At 38.6% G+C, this 12,361-nt stretch overlaps 1 protein-coding gene across 2 annotated transcripts in view; it reads left to right on the top strand.

The window, feature by feature from the left end:
- LOC139711151 (potassium voltage-gated channel subfamily KQT member 1-like) overlaps positions 1-12,361 on the top strand; it is a 321,837-nt gene that overhangs the window by 168,609 nt on the left and 140,867 nt on the right. For both annotated transcript variants that reach the window (XM_071623068.1, XM_071623069.1), the window contains one exon: positions 10,426-10,489. The gene's annotated coding sequence lies outside the window, so the exon portion shown is untranslated. The remainder of the gene's footprint in view (positions 1-10,425; positions 10,490-12,361) is intronic.

The following is a 12,361-nucleotide window of genomic DNA, read 5'->3' as shown; positions in this document are numbered from 1 at the left end:
CAATGGAGGAAAAAAAACCCTAAAACCAACAAAACTTAGCACATGCTTGGTATAGTCACAGATACATAATCTTGGAAAGCTCCGATGATATAAGTGGAGTCCGCATTGAAGAGAGCGTGCCTGTTTATGCAAGACCCATCATGGGGATTCGTCCGATGGGGACTATAGCGTGCAGCGCAAAACACGGCATGCATCCGTCCGTGCCCACTCTCCCTCCCTCTCCCTCTCTACCTCTCCCTTTCTCTCTCTCTTTCCCCTCTCGGCTCTCTCTCCGGTGTCTTGCAAATCGATCGACCTCAAGCACTCCCCAGTACTTCCCAAGAACACCCCACTGAAAAAGGGGAGAAAAGTTGTTGAATACCTACCTACTCCCCAATCGATAGCTGTGAAAATAATGCGAGGAAATGGTATAAAAGCGGGAAAGGCATGTGATGCTCCCGTGCCACCATAGTGAGTTATCCTCTCCCTTTCTGCTTTATTTTTTTCCCTCTCCATTACCCCCCCCCCCCCCCCCGCCCATCCAAAGTTATGAAATGATGGCTTATGAGGGTTCAACAACCACTGCAAACTTTATTTACTGCATCAATGGACTTGTAACATGCCTGTCTTGTTGCATTGTTTTTGTTCATGTATACACTCGCAAACAGTGACATCTGTTGAGTGCAAGATCCAAATAGCACAGTTTGAATAAATCAGTATTTCAATGAGTGTCATGTATTTGTTCAGATTTATTGTAATTTTGATTTGCTTTCTTTTCTTCTGTTCTTTTTTTTTTGCATTGTGTTCATTGTGAACAATGTTTTAGAAAAACTGCAAAAAAAATCCTTCTTTCCCCTTTCATTCCATGATCTTAAACTTCAAAATCATGCAGAAGAAGACTTGCTCTTTCAAAAAATACCAGTATAGAATACCAAAGATTGACAAGGGTGACCCATTTTACCTATTCTTAGCCCTCAAATAAATCAGGTCATGTGACTTTCTTGTTAGTTTTGTAAGGCACAGTCACATAATGGTCACATAGGTGACTTCATTTACACCACTGTGTAGTACTAGGTTTACACCATTACTTTGTGATATCCATGACTCGCACTGCTGTATATAGAATTTAGTCATTAGGACCTCATTTAACAACTTTCAGCAAAAGATTACTTTAATACCATAAAAGTGGAAATTTTTTGCACATTTCAGCACAATATGAAACTACACGTAGTGTGAAAATGAAATCGTGGAAATTGCTGTGATATATGTTCTGTCATTGCATAAAGTTTTTATGTTTTCCACATATCTTTCCATTATAGTCTACAATTCATGTGAATACATTCTCATTCTTTTCTGTTTTTGTGACACATTTAAGAGGAGAAAATTGTGTCATGCATATAAAAAATGTATAAATTAAGATGACTTTGGTAAAAATAATGCATTAAAGTAACTGAATTTTTTATTAAGACTATATTTTCGTAGAATTCTTATGTGCTGATATAACGTACTGTAAGCAGAGTTGTGAGACATTCATGTTATGGTTGTTATAATTTGTATGCATATGCCATATGCATTTTTCAATTGTTCCATTAATTATTCATTAATTATTTGATTCACCAGAACATTCTTATGTGTTCCAAGGTTGATGAAACATTTCCACTCTGTTTCTTTGACCACTAATGGTGCATAGGAATCACCAAAGAGCTTTCAGACCATGCCAGGGTTAATTTCAGAAGACTTTGTTTCGGACAATGCAAATAAGAAAGTCAGGGCTTTTGATTAATGCTCACATAATGAACATCAGCAATAAGTTTGTATGCAGTGTCAGGATTTCATGATGCTGGTAGTTTTGTGATGGTAGTAGCTGATATGACTATTCGAAAGAACGAAATTACAGGAGGATGTTTTCCTTAGTGTGAACTGGGCTCATTCTAGTGCAGAGTAGAAGACCGTAACAAGAGTCAAAGAGTGCTGCTGGTGTGAAATGGGCATTGCTACGTAGGTTGTATAGTAGTGAAAGAGTTTATATACCACTTTTCATTGTAACCCAGCCCGGTATTGATTTGTGGATGGGAAGGCAGAGTGTGGAGTGGTGGGGATACTGGGTGCAGAAAATGGGCGTAAAACAAATCGTCTCCGATGTCAAGTAAGCAATCTTGTGTTTACCGTCTAAACTTCATTTGTTGTTAAAAGCCCTCCCTTCACCCAGCAGATTTCTTCTTCTCAAGCTGTTTCTAAATTTTCTTTGTGTTTTTGTGGATTTTTTACATATTTTTTTTCTCCGTGACACTCTCTCTCTTCATTGCATTATGTATACGTGCATGCACATTGCGTGTGTGTGCGCGTGCGTGTATGTGTGCATTTGTGTATGGGATTCCAACTGTAGAATCGTGTGTAAGAACATTGCAGAGTATGAGAATCAAAGAAGTAGATTGGATGGGACAGAATAGAGCATTGGAAATATCGCTAAAGTGGTATGACATCAGTGAAGTGAAGTAAAGTTCAGTTATTTCTGCAACTTTTCATGATGCAAAAAATGGGCAAAAAAAAAACAAGGGAGCAAAATGCATTTAACATGAAATGCATAATAAATAAACGTGGTATACAATGAAAAATTTGAAGATTATTGTTATATATGATAATATTGTCATATATATATTGATATATCATCGATTCATATTTTTTTCAAAGTGATTAGCTAAAAGAATGAATCGTTCATGTACAGTTGCATTGTCTAAAATGACTCGGACTCTGTTTTCATGCGATGAAATACATCATAATTACACTCATTTTCTTCACCTTGCCACAAGACTCACTGATGCATGCTGTTTACAAACATGATTAAAACAAACACATGTTAAAGGGGCTGTCACAAATAGCAAAGTTACTTGATGGGATGACTGTTGTACATGCGTAATCATTCTTGTCAAACCCCCGTTTGAGACGAGACCCCGTTGGCAAACGAAGCTGATGGGGTGCTATACCCCCCTAACGAGTCCTCGTTTGAGAAGTGGGAGGATATGTATTTGCCCATTGCAAAATAACTTTCTACTCAGGCGTGGCAAACCTGGAGGCCAAGCCAGGGTTTAATGACTACAACAGCTGTCATATTACGTAAGAGCATGATAAGGATATCAGCCTGTGGCAGACCATTCAAAGTGAACTCAATTTTCTCTATTCTTTCTAAAGTTTTCAATTTTATATTCAATTGAGAAATTCTATAGTCATCCGTTTGAAATTTCTAACGAAAAAATGTGACCATGAATAACGAAAATACAGGAATAAGAAGGAGAGCATTAATACTGATTGTATACACTCACACGTACACACACACGCACCATGGAGCTACATAGCCCATGCCAAAACCAAAACAATCTCCTCCTCTCGCGGGTGCCCCTCCCCCAGGCAGTGACTGATGCTTAGATTAGGCCAGGGTCAAGAAACAGGTGTTTTATATCTTTGGTTTTTAAGTCCTTGATTGCCAAGATATACACTGACATTGTCTACAGGGGTGTAGCTTCTTCTAACGAGAGATTTGCCTCATGTTAAAATACATTTTTGAAAGGTTCATGAATGGATAAAAAGACAATTTAGGAATGATAAAGGTCTCCCATGAGCTTGGATCGTTAGCAGCTTTATTTAGCGTGCTTTCGATATTGAAAATCAAAGGTGTATCTACAACTCAGCTTGTGTGGGGAAAATCTAAAGGCGTTGTAGAGCTCATTGATTGAGTGATGCATAGTCCATGAAGACAGAAAGTCAAGTTCTCAACTCCAAACCATGGAGTACCAAAGTGTGATGTCATAGCGACTCATTGCCATGGAAACTGGTTCTAAACAAGCTCATCTGGCTCAGTCTGTGAACACTTTTGCTGCTAGCCATGCTTGCACCTGGTTTGAACCCAAGCTATAACAAAAAGACTGTGACATAATTGCTTAGGTATGCCTGCTCTATTCAGCTTCATATTACATATTGTTCAAGAATACTGTATGCCATATATATTTTGTAAGTATACTATTTTGGAAATTGGGACTCGTTTAGACAATTTGTGACCGTACATCACAAAACTAACAAAAAGTTGCTTGCACTGATTGTGTTTGCGGGCTTAAAAATAGCTGAAATGGGTCAATATTGTCAATCCTGAGTTTTCCATATTTTCTGAAAGGGCAGGACTTCTTCTACATTATGGCAAAGTTTCAGAATATAAAACAAAGGGGAAATTGTTTTCTTAGCAGTTTTTATTGAAATTTTTTTTGAAGAGTAGTGTGATTAGATGTGTCTTAGAGTGCCCCCTTCAAATTTTCTTGAAAACTCTTCACACACTCTTCACTTTAAACTCTAATAACTTTTGAAAGGATGATGCTACTGCTTTGAAAGTTGGTACTAGGTATGTATAGAATGTGTTAATAGAGCATAATCAATTTCAGCTTAATTTCATAATCCCTTCATTGTTGCTGCAGAGTTTTACTTCCTGGTTTTTTTTCAATTTCATTTTAATTTCAATTTTATTTTTGTATTTCTCGATGGAAAATACATAAAATATAACAAAATATGATAATACAGAATGTCCAGCTTGGATATATACAAAAAGAAATACAAAATAGTACATAGCAGTCGATATGTCATTTTCAATCAAAGTAAAAGAATGCTAAGGAGAAATACGATGGAACCTACTAAAAAGCAAAGCTTGTTGAGTGTAGGTCCCAACAAAAGCCTATTGTGGAGAACAGGATGAGGAGCACGGGTACAACTAAAGACCAAACTAAGAATAAACAAGAGAGAATGACTATCAATACTCGGGGGAGTACAGAAGATTCTTCTCACATATAAAATGAGAACAAGTAACCACATGCTGCACACTATATAGCAGTTGCTCTAATAGCAATTTGACAGGGGAGTGATGATGTGAATACGACATAATTCTATGGTTTGAACATTCCGGCTTCCATTGAAAATACACGGGGAAAGAGTCAGAAAATGGAAGACATGAATCAACCATTCCTATATTTGATATACCAGCCAGCTGCAATGCTGCATGACAAGAGAAAGAAGAAAGAAGGGGAAACTATGACGGTATGTGACGCGACCGAAGGTCTTATTCTTTTTTTTTGGGGGGGGGGGGGGGGAGGGTCCCATTCATTGCACAGTTAATTGTAGCATGGCTTGGTACAAAGCGCTTGTATAGACCCTCTACTTTGGAGACTCTTTTCTCAGTAAGCACTTTTCCATGTCTTTTCAATACTTCGGTTAGGAGAGTCCATTTGAATTGAGTTACACAGAAACAGAAACAGTCCTTATTAACCCATTGAGGACAGACTGATTTTGCTACCACACGCATTTCCCATAGACACCTGCCTAACTGAATATCCAAGTCTGGTGACTTTTTGTTGGTTTTATGAGGCAGTGTCACATTTTGAGAATGGTTGAATCTCTAAATCCAGAACCACAGTGACAGGATAAGAATGAGCATTTTACTGTTTTGTTTCTATGATAGTTCCAAAAAAAAAAATGATTGGAAACATTCCAAATTGAACAAATATATGATCATTGTATCGTCCACTTTGGCTGGAGACAAAGTGAGGGTAAGCTGTTTGCATATTTTAATCAATTTGAGATAATTATTCTCCATTTCTGACAACATGATCAATAGTGGGCAATCATTTTCTAGGTGTACATAGTGTTGATGGTACTGACCAATCAGTACTTAATGGTATGTGAGTGATTTTTTGCTTGTTTCAACAACCAGCAATCTCTCAATTATTCATCAGGGGGGAATAAAATGTATGACAATATTGCATATAACACCCAAATGTAATATCTAGTGGAAAACATGATTAAATGACTAAGTGTAAGAGCCATTTACCAAGCATGTCAAAAGCTTTTTTTTTTAAATCAATAAGTCATTTTTTAACTACTTTTTTCAATTGGCTACCATATGCTACATGCACTCAGTAAAATCAAAATAAAGATATGTGACTCATATGTCTTTTAGTATTATTTAGCAGCTGAACACCACATGTTGCCTATACCATTATGGATTGATAATGCTACGTTCCTATTGTGCATGAAATATGTGTTCATGTGTAATCCCAACAAGATAAAATACTGCCATTTAAAAAGGGCTGCATCATCTCAAATTACTGTGCAGGCTTCAAATGCTTCAGAAACCTTAAATAAAGTCCTAACCGGTGGGCCCTCGACAGCCTGAGATTGGACGGGACAGACCTCCAAATGAGCCATTGATTTTTCGTCCTCGCCCAGCTGCAGGGAAATCTTCCAGGAAATCAATATTTTCATTTCGTGCATTTTCCGCAGCGTTGTCCCCGGTCTTCGCTCGGCCCTTGCCCGTGTGGAGCTGTGCCACGCCAGCTTGATCAAATCCCCTCCCCCCCCCCCCCCTTCTAAAATGTCACGATTGATGGCCATACAATATCATCCTCATCGCCGGAATCTGAGAGACTTTGATTTTGCGTAAGCAGCATCGATGCCTAATCTCTCGGGCAGACGGCCCACTCGTAAAAAGAAGACTCTTTAAATTCTTAAGGTACCAAACATCAAACAAGAGATGAGTAAAAGTGTTCCTACTGCACCAGATTGGGAGTCTGTGAGTTAAACAGGTGTGGAGTAAGCACTAATAGCCCAATTATCAATCCCCCATGCACACAATAGAAGTTTGATTTGTTCTCATACTAAGTTACAGAACTGCAGCCTGCCTCCCAAAGGCAATTCTCTTGCTTGGCGTCATTTTCCTTCTGTATACGGGAAGATATACTATATAGGAATTCAACAAATAGCAGATGTCTCCTTTTTTTTTTTTTCATCTGGTTAAACCCATTCTGTGTCTTTGTGCTAACTGGTATGTCTCCTGGCAAGTGCTTGTTGTTGTTGTTGCTGCTGCTTTTTTTTCTTTTTGTTGCTTTTTTTCTTTTCTGTTTTCCTCTCACCTGGCTGAACATGTATGTCTGAAAACTTAAAGTGGTCACAGGATGGGATCAGTCAATCAAATCAAATTAGATCCCTACTGAATCACTGTTTGTTTGCGTCCCATGAATGCAGTCACCTGATCTTTGGGTTTGTCAAACTTTTATCATGGCTGAGGTTCGGGGGGGGGGGGGGATGGCAGAGTGGGTGACAGATTAATAGCACATTAATTGCCTGTAAAGTAGCTTTTTAAAGAATTTTTTTTTACCCGAGGAGTGGCATACAAAGAGTTAGTAAAGCAGTTTGCACATGCTACACAACCATATCGATTTCGTGTGATATATTTACCAAATTGATCTCTTCTAGCATTTTCAATCCCATTTGACTTTCTTCTTTGATTGCCTGGCTTGGTAATTGCTTCTTATCTTTTAGCTCACCTGAGCCAAAAGCTCAAGTGAGCTATTGCGATCGTTCTTCGTCGGACGTCCGTCGTTCGTTGTCCATCATGTGTCGTCCGTAAACTTTTTACATTTTCATCTTCTCCTTGGAAACCATAAGACTGATTTTTGCCAAACTTGGCAGGTAGCATCCCTAGGGGGTTAGGATTTCAATTTGTTAAAATGGGCACCATGTCCCAAACAGGGGCCCCTAGGGGGGCCCAAACCCGGCAACATTAAGGAATCTGTGAAAATCTTCTTCTCTAGAACCAGAGTTAGTACATTAATGACTGTAGTTCCAAGTTTGTTCATGGCAGATCCAGGGGTGCCCCCCTTGGGGCAGGGGGGGGGGGGGGGTGTGGAGAGGTCCAAATGGAGCCTAAATTGTACATTTTCATCTTCTTCTTGAGAACCTCATGACCCATTTTCACCAAACTTAGCAGGTAGCATCCCAAGGGGCATAGGATCTGAATTTGTTCAAATGGGCACCATGTCCTACCTGGAGGGCCCCAAGGGACCAAACCTCCCAAACTTATGGATTCTTTAAAAATCTTTTCTAGAATCAGAAGTGAAAGAGCTAAGTTAATACTATGAGTGAGTACATTAATAACTGTATTTTCAAGTGTGTTCATAGCAGATCCAGGGGTGCCCCCCCCCCTTTTTTTTTTGCGGGCAGGGGGAGGGGTGGGGAGGTCCAAATTGGGGCCTAATTTGTACATTTTCATCTTCTTTTTGAAAACCTCATGATGGATGTTCACCAAACTTGGCAGGTAGCATCCCTAGGGGGTTATGATCTCAATTTCTTAAAATGGGCACCATGCTCTACCCAGGGAGGCCCCAGGGGGGCCCAATCCCCCCAAATTAAGGAATCTTTAAAAAAGTGCTCTTCTCTAGAACCAAAAGGGATAGAGCTAAAATTGATACTAGAGTTGGGGGGGGGGTCCAAATTTGGGCCCTAATTGCACATTTTCATCTTCTACTTGAGAATGCCTGGTCAAATTTTGGTAGAGCTGTGTGTAATTTAGATTAGTGACTGTGTGAAAGGTGAACTTGCGATACTCAGGTGAGCACTAGACCCTTGGGTCTCTTGTCTATTAAGGGGGGGGGGGGCAGTGAATGATAAAGTAGGTGTTTCAAATCTGCGTCTTTTTTTGCATCCACAAACTTTCTCAGACTGTGTACTGTATATGCTGAATGTTTTGTGAGGTTTTTAATTTGGCAAATTTCACGAGTCAGGTGCTATTTGCAAATTTAAAGACACATGAAAATATTGACTCTGATTCCAATATGAATGTGATGTGCACATATACATGAATTTCTCCGTTCAGTATTATATTCCACAATCTAGAATTTAACCACTTGCAAAATCATTGGGAAATCCCAATTCATGAAAATGAAGACCCCCTGAATATATGGCATATACAGTATGTTTGTGTTTTTAATTCTATATGATGCTATGCCAATTTTAGAGATTCAAATAATATTTTGCTCATGTCTTTGTACCCAGTTGTCTCTTTATATTCTTACAGAACACTTCAATCCTGCTTTAAAAAAAAAGCCACAAAAAAAAAAACTCTCATATCCTCCCATCTGTCTGTCCAACTTGTAATCATCCTCTCATCCATCCAGGATTGAAGAGAATCCAGATACTCACATCCATCTACCCTTTTGTCTTACCTCTTTTCAGAGAGAGAGAGGGGGGTAAAAAACACATCAACTAAAAAGTCAGGGCTGAAAATACCTGCTGCTCCTAAACAATGATTTGGAAGCAGGTGGTGTGCCTCCGATTAGAGTTGAGAGTTTTAGAAATGATGATTAACCCTGTCTATGTCAGGAGCTTTGGACAGTATGAACAATATGAGAATTTCTGTGTCAATCGACACTCTAGGCTGGCAAAGGGTTAAAGAGGATGCCACTCCCCACCTGCCACCCCCATCCTTCAAGATGGATCTCGCCACGATTCTTCATCATCATCCCCAGTCTTCATCCTTCCCCCAGCACCCCTGATAGTTCTTTCCCTGTCTCAACATTTCAGAATCTGTCAAAGAACCTGTCCATCAGGTTGAAAGCTTGGCTTATTGTCAGCGTCTGATCTACATGGTGTGCTATCATAGAAAAATGTAAATGTTTACACAGTTGCTTTACAAACACTTCCACTTTATTGTCTTTCATGAAATATATCAGCTTTTTAGGCGTGACACTAGGCGAGAAAAAAAACTTCTAGAAATTCAGTTCCATTCACGTCAAACTGGTATAAAGTTTTGACATACGTGTACACCAAATAACACATGACAGTACAAATGTATACATAAGCTCTTATCCTCACACACATGCAAGCACACACACACAGACATACACAGGCACGTGAGTGTGTTAAAAGCAGTTTTACTGTACTGAAATGTCTTGGTTTCTAGTTGTCATCACAATACAGTTGCCCTTCCTGTGTCGGTAGATGATTTGAATGGGATTTGACCTTACCAAGCCATGGACCTCGGCTGCTCTATATCCCATTGATAAATACACAATATTCCACCTAATACTGAGTATAAGTCTATTCTACATGTCTCTATACAGCTCAGTGCATCCCGACAATCGGGTAGAGAACTCAAATCTTTGCTTTTCCCGAACTGAATGTGGGGGGTGCTGTTCTACATGACTGCCGATGAATTAAGGCACCCACAATAGAATGTACATTTACAATGTTTTTTTCATAATTATGTTGTTTTCTTTCCTCTCTTTCTGTTGCTATATAAGAAGACCTGCAAAATGCAGAGCAAATCAATCAGATTGGCTTCTTGTGTAAATGCGACATATCTTGGAGCAGTCAGTAGCAAAGGCTGGTTTTATATGCATGTAGCTGGTTGTTTAGAGCACTCATCTGCAGGTACCATGTCCCACCGCAGTTTTTGTATGTTTTTCTCTTTCTCAGGGCAGAGTGCTTTGGCCGGTAGTAAAACAAGTCTCGACCGTCATTCTGTCAGACCGGCTATACAAGAAGAGACTGCGTGGCCAGTCTGTTTGTCATTTTGTCCATTGCTTGCGTTGATTCCAGAAGTAATACATTGTACCTTCCTTTGTTCTATTTCAGGATAGCTGCGGCTGTTAATCGTGTTTGCCAGCCATCAACTGTGGCTAACTGACACACAAGATCGGTAAGTCAATCTTTACTACAGAAACCTCTTTATTTTTATTTTTTGCCCACCCCTCTTCTTGAGTGAGTGATTTTTCCACAGATTGTGTTTGTTGTTTTTGTTTTGTTTTCCTTGGCATTCTGGAATTGAATTGTGTAAGTTCATCTACTATTTAAAGTGATTTGAAATGCTCTTGTGGTGTATTTCCTGCTTGTTTTAGGAATTCTGTATCTTATACATTCATCAAGATTTCTGCAATATATCTACATGGTGCAGTGACAGAGGTTGATGAGTTTGTTTCGTGGCAACCTACCTTGAATTTAAGTTGAAGTGCCACACCTCCATCTTCACTTAGATAGATTGGTTTAAAAAAAATCTTGAATTCCTCACATGTGTCATCTTGGTGGGTACACCATATTGATATTTGAGTCCATCCATGTATTAGGCCTACAAACCATATCTTATCACATTGCATAATTTGTTCTGCATTTCAATTTACGACACTGATACTTTCACTGTAATATACGACGGGACACAACATTTGCTCCTGTGACAATTACTCCGGTCTTATTTTCCCCCAAGGACTCAGGGTTAGGGCTGTGTTTGTCGGTAGAAGTTATGCTTTGTTTAGAGTGTAGATATGTGTAGATATTCAATTGGATTTTTGCCCTTGGATTCTTCATGGGAGCAAATGTCATGGAACCATATACAACAATGATTTGCTTATGGAAATCAGAGAGAAAAAAAAAACATATCGTACTTGCTAAATTTATGATTATCGTGTCTAAGGATACTTTATCTTCCAAATTTATGGGAAAAAAATCTAGATTTTTCTGTGTGCTAGTCTCCTATGATGGATGTTTTAGCAGTGCTTTACCAAAATATTTATATCTGCGCATAGCAAATGAGCTGCCTAACGGGCAGGAAGTATTCAATTAATTAGCTTACCCAAGACTAGTCTCTGATTTTACTTAGATGGAAATGTGACCTGGATATTAATAATTCATGCCAGGATTTTGGCCTTTGCAAAGAGAAGTTCAAATGAACTGTATGTGTACTAAATGTTGTAGGGCTTTTCTTGCACCTGAAATAATTTTTTTGATATACATGTAAACTGGTATGGGATTTTTTTGTTTGTATGTGTACGTGTCTACTAGTGTGTGTGTATGAACTACAAAGATAGCTGTAAAGTGACTAGAATTTTATGACTTGTCAAAAATTGTAAATCTCCCTGCTGTGACAGATCCTGAAATCCAAATATAGGCTTTATACATGTACCATGTGGTTCATGTGAGCACAGTATTAAAGACAAATATCATGAGAATAAACCCGAATTCATGAAGGTGGTACAATCTTGTTTATGGTTTAAACCATGGACAAAGACTGTAATTTTTATGGGGCACCAAGTGTCGCATGGCCTATTTCTATATGAAATCGGTCATTTTGTCGACGAAATGTTGTCATTTGGTTACAATATGATCATTTTGTTAATGAAATGACTGATTTCGTAATGAAATAGGCCATGCGACACTTGGCGCCCCATAAAAAATACGGTCTTCGTCCATGGTTTCAACCATGGACAAGATTGTACCACCTTTGTGAATTCGGGCCTAAATGATCATTCAACTGAATATATAAAGGTACCACAGATTCTTTGCTCTTTTTGCCTTAGTTACATCATTTTGCTCTAGGTGGTGTATGATTACTTTAAAGCAGATTTTTCAAGGTTGGATAGTGTCTTGTGTAATTACAGCTGTATTTCAAAATATATAATGTAATATCATCAAAAAATATAATAATAATACTGTTTGATATCTAATAATACATACATATGGGATATCATATCAGATGAAACAAAGAAACAACAGAAACAAGGGATGAGTAAAACATTCA

Source organism: Diadema antillarum, unplaced genomic scaffold (assembly GCF_040938485.1).
Source record: "Diadema antillarum isolate AM-2024a unplaced genomic scaffold, OU_Dant_1.0 seq00001619_RagTag, whole genome shotgun sequence".
Classification (NCBI taxonomy): domain Eukaryota; kingdom Metazoa; phylum Echinodermata; class Echinoidea; order Diadematoida; family Diadematidae; genus Diadema; species Diadema antillarum.
Note: the sequence above shows the minus strand (reverse complement) of the source record. Positions and strands in the feature narration are given on the sequence as shown.